Source organism: Octodon degus, unplaced genomic scaffold (genome assembly GCF_000260255.1).
Source record: "Octodon degus isolate 3935 unplaced genomic scaffold, OctDeg1.0 scaffold00068, whole genome shotgun sequence".
Classification (NCBI taxonomy): domain Eukaryota; kingdom Metazoa; phylum Chordata; class Mammalia; order Rodentia; family Octodontidae; genus Octodon; species Octodon degus.
Window position 1 is genome coordinate 5160924 of NW_004524644.1, and position 4842 is coordinate 5165765.

The window sequence follows — 4842 nt, forward strand, 5'->3', positions numbered from 1 at the left end:
TCTAATCTATTTCTCCATCCTCTTGTTGTTCTTCCACAGAACATCAAAACTTGTGCAGGTTCCCGCACATAGCCTTTGTCCTTCACACTGTGCTGAACTGCTCAGGCTGGGCTCAAATTGGTGACTCTCTTGTCTCAGCCTCCCAGGGTGCTTGGGATTACAGGCATGTGCCACCATGCTAAGTTTAAAAATGGATGTTCTATAGAAAGTTAAAAGGATACTGGGGCTCAGTTTTATCTTCTTGGATCACTGATCTCTGAAACAGATTATATCTAATGCATTTTTGAAATTTCTCTAGCATTCAACAGAGCTTTGAGTACACTGGGTTTCTGCTAGCCTCGCCCTAAACCCCACTGGCAATATTACAGGGCCTTCACGTTCTAACAGGACATTCATTTCCTGGGACACCAGGGGAGGGTGGGAGGAGTGGGTTCAATCATCCTAGGATACATTAGCATACTCTAAACTGGAAAAACAGGACTTCTGTGGAAAGGTTATCTGAACAATCACATAATCTAGACTGTGTAAGTGCTACTTTCTGCCTTTCAAAACTCCTAATGGCCCAGAGGATCACTCTTTTTCAAAAGCCACCCCTATAACTATGCTCTAGAATCCAACTTACTATTAGAGAAATTTTTAGAAGATTAAACCTTTGACCACAGGTCAATAAAATTAAGGTCACTTATCTCAAATCTTCTGACTTAAAAGTAATAATGACACAAATAAAATAGGTAGCATTATTGAGCTGGGGACTTTACTAAGCATTTTACACACATTATCTCATGTAATCCTAAAAAAAAAAAATGTTGTCAACTAGCAAACAGGCCAGTCATGAGACTGTAACACTATTTTATATATGGGGGAAAGGCCAGGCATGGGGGTGCACACCTATGACCCCAGAACTTGGGGATTGAGGCAGGAGAATTTCCATGAGTTTGAGGCCAGCCTAGGCCACCTAGTGAATTCAAAGCCAGCCTGAGCTATATAGCAAGACCCTGTCTCAACAACAACAAAAAGGGGGTGGAAGGCCTGGGGAGATAGCTAGGCAGTCTAAGTGCCTGCCTGGGAGGCACAAGGACCGGGTACTGCATGCTGTGCCAGCCCCATGCCGTGCTGTATGCCACTTGAAACTGGGTGTGGTGGCATACCCTTGGGGAGGCCAAGACAGCAGGATCACTATGCGTCTGAGCTGCACAGTGAAACCCTGTACCAAATTAATTTAATGAAAAAATTAATTAATTTAATTTAAAAAAGATTTTAGCAGAAAAGTATAAAAATGAAATATAAGAAGTAAAGCCACGCTGTTATGTTGAGCTGTAGGAGACTCAGGTCAACAATTTCTGACATTGCCAGTGAAGCAGAAGACCGAATACTATTTAGGCTACTGGACTCTTTTAGAATATTTTGCTGAGTTTACACACCTATAATATTCAAATAACAGGACTTAACAAAAAAAGGGGATACAGATGAATGTCCATTTTGTATCTGTGTATTCAAAGCAGTTAGGATAGATATATATAGTTACATTCTCTTAATGAATAGAGGGATTTATTCTAATGGTGTTTGTAAATAGGATGCCATGTCCACATCTTGTACAGCAATTAACCACTAGGAAGAATGTATGCAATGCGTTAATTATTGAAACTGTCCTACCAATTTGATTTGAAACTGTCTCATTGCTATTTGTTTCTCAAGAGAATTATGGAAAAAAAAAAGATTTTAAAACATGACAGCCTAGAGGAAGATGGTGGAAGAGGATCTGGAGGTAGTTAGGAATTATGAGCAACTGGTTTTGGTTTGTGCCTACAACACTGCTAGCTGACACGTGAGAAGTATCTGTAGAATGAATGGAGCTACAGAGGGTGAGGGAAGAGGGGAGTGGAAGGACAGTGCTACATTTAGCCATTAAGATAAAAAAGCCCACAGCACAGTTGTGTAACCCCAGCCCTCCCAAAGCCAGAGGCAGGAGATTATCAAACCTGGGCAATTTAGTGACTTTGCCAGGCCATGTCTCAAAACAAAAAATAAAAGTGGGGAGGGGATGTGGTTCTGTGCTAAGGTCCTGGATTCAATCCCTAGCAGCTGGTGGGGGAAGGGAGAGAAGGGAAGGAAATCTAGTTAAAGATGCTATGTCACACTATTCCGAATCAAGCAGCTTGTTACTCAGGGTTAGGGTAAGTAATCCTTACCCAGAGGAAAAATAATCCTAGGTAGTCTGGTGATTTATGTGATTTGAGCAATAAAAATAAGTATAGAAACAGGGAAAATCAGTCTTGCCTCCTCAATTTGTTTTACTCCACTGAGAAGGTACTTCTCACATTGACAAAGTTGGCCTTGAACTCCCAGGCTCTCTTGATTTTGAACTAGGGAGCAGAAGCAGAATCTGGCAAGTTGCTGCAAAGGTAGAATAAATAAAAAAATATGAGACTGAGGCATGAGGATCATTGTAAGTTCAAGACCAGCCTGGGCTACAAAGTGAGCTCAAGGCCAGCCTAAACTGCATAGGGAAACCCTGTCTCAGACAAAAAAAAAAAAAAAGAAAGAAAGAAAGAAAGATGTTTACAGTACCAAAGGGTGTTTTGCAAAATCCAGTGGAATGCTCAAAATTCATGATTTGAGATATTATTCTAAGAAAGTCTTCTGACATCCTTCCAGCAATCCTTCACCTTTCCTGAAAAGTCCTTATTTGAGAAGAACCACCATTTTCCAAGATGTACACAAAAGTCAGGGAGAACAATGAGGTCTAAGGTAGTAACTCAAAGGCCAATGGTTATTTCCCCAAGGCCTAAAAGGGCAAAGGAAACAACAGAAAACTGTGCTGCAGGTTCTGCCACCCACCATTGATAGTAGAGCCTGGGGAATGCAGACCATGGCCCTCCCTCTCTCCAGGGCTTCAGTCTCCTCAGAACTTCCCATACCTGAGCCTTCCAGACCCACAGAAGCCAGGGGAGCCGGCAAGTTCACAACCACAATGTGGAAAGGTCAGCCTACTCTGGTACAGAGCAGAACGTGGAGAGCAGACAGATGTGGAGAGGTGAAGCTGTTTGTGAGAGTTATATAGAAGCAGGAACATATCCCAAGGAGGGACCACAAATAGCCAACTCCCTTCACTAGCATTACTGAAACTGAACTACACTCGAGAACTCAAACACCTGTTATTCAGTTCTCTAGACTTAATCTTATTTTTTCAGTACTAGTGATTGAATCCAGGGCCTTCATACTGAGCTGCATCCCCAACTCATTTTTTCGTTTTGAGACAAATTCTAGCTAAGTAGTAAAAGGAGCTAAAATTTGTGAACCTACTTTGGCCTCCCAAAGTGCTGGTATTACCGCCATGAGTCATGCACCTGTTGGTAAATTCTTTATAGAGTTCACTGCACATTTATAGTTCCTTGCACTGCAAGCAAACATTTTTTCTAAGAAAATCTTCCAGTATCCTTCCAGCAGTCCTTCACCTTTACTTAAGAGGTTCTTACAGAACATTTCTCTTAGACAACACATGTTGCCAGATGTGGTGGCACACACCTATATTCCCAGTACTTGGGAGGCTGAGGCAGGAGGATAACTTAATTAAGAGTTGGCGGCCAGCCTGGGTTATAAAGTGAGCTCAAGGTCAGCCTGAACTGCACAAAGAGACCCTGTCTTGAAAGAAACAAAGAAGGAAGGAAAGAAAAAGAAAGAAAAGAAAAAAAGAAGAGAAGCAGAGACAGACAACACACTGCCTGCCTTGGTGGAGCCTGTAAGCTCAGCATTAAGGATAGCAAGCCTGAGGGGAGCCTGGGCTATATCCTGAATTTCAGGCCAACCTGCACTACAAAGCAAAACCCTGTTTCAAAAAACTAAAACAACAATAAAGAAAGACAACACACAAAACAACCATGGATTCTCATAAACCAAACTGCAAAGAACCATTTCGTATTACTTCTTTGGCACTTGACTGTATTTAGCAGTATTTGATTGATAAGTGGTAAATAGTAATAAAAAGCTTTCAGTCCTGTGCACCGGACTTGTTAAGAGGCTTGTAAGAGTTCAGGTGTTACCTGATAGGACTTCAAAAGGCTGCAAACAGAACAGTGTGTGTAAAGTTAAAAATTTAAAACCTCACGAATAACAGAGTAAAAGCGGTGCTTCTTGGGGAATATAGATGTTACTATAATCCTTGTTTAATTGCTACCAGTTTCAGAAAGTTGCTTAGTCAGGTGAACTGAAGATTTCTGATATAGAAAACAAGAAATACTTTTTAATTTAATGCTGTTGTAAAGTATGAACTGGCAAGCACTTATTTACCGGGGCCGGGATGAGATTGAGAAAAGAAATTTCACTTCAGCAACCTCACACCAGAAAATAATCATTATTTTTAACCTCTAAGTACACACATGAGGCTAGTTTCATGTCGAAGTGAATTTCAGGGCCGAGTACAAGGACCATATTGGATTATCACAAACATATTTGCACTATTTTTAAGATATTTCCCAAGGAAAATACTTTGGGGAATAACTTAATTTGCAATCTGGAGTCGTTTCTGCAAATTAAAAGAATAGGTCATATCTTAAAAGCCCACAAAACAGTAATCGCTTTACTCAAGGGCATTGTAAAAACGCTTCGGCTTGGGGCAATCGGGAGGGGAAGTGCGCGAAATCATATTTCAGGGCAAAGGTTTCCCACAGATACCGCGGCTGTCACCTTGGACGCGGCTCACTACTGCGAGTCCCCGCGGCTTCCCCACGCGCCGCGCGGAAACTTTCACGAAGCAAATGCGCGGCGCGCAGCGCCCGGCCACCGGCTAGCGTCGCGCTGCCGGCAGGTGCCGGCGCCCACCCGGCCTCCCCGCGCCACGTGCGC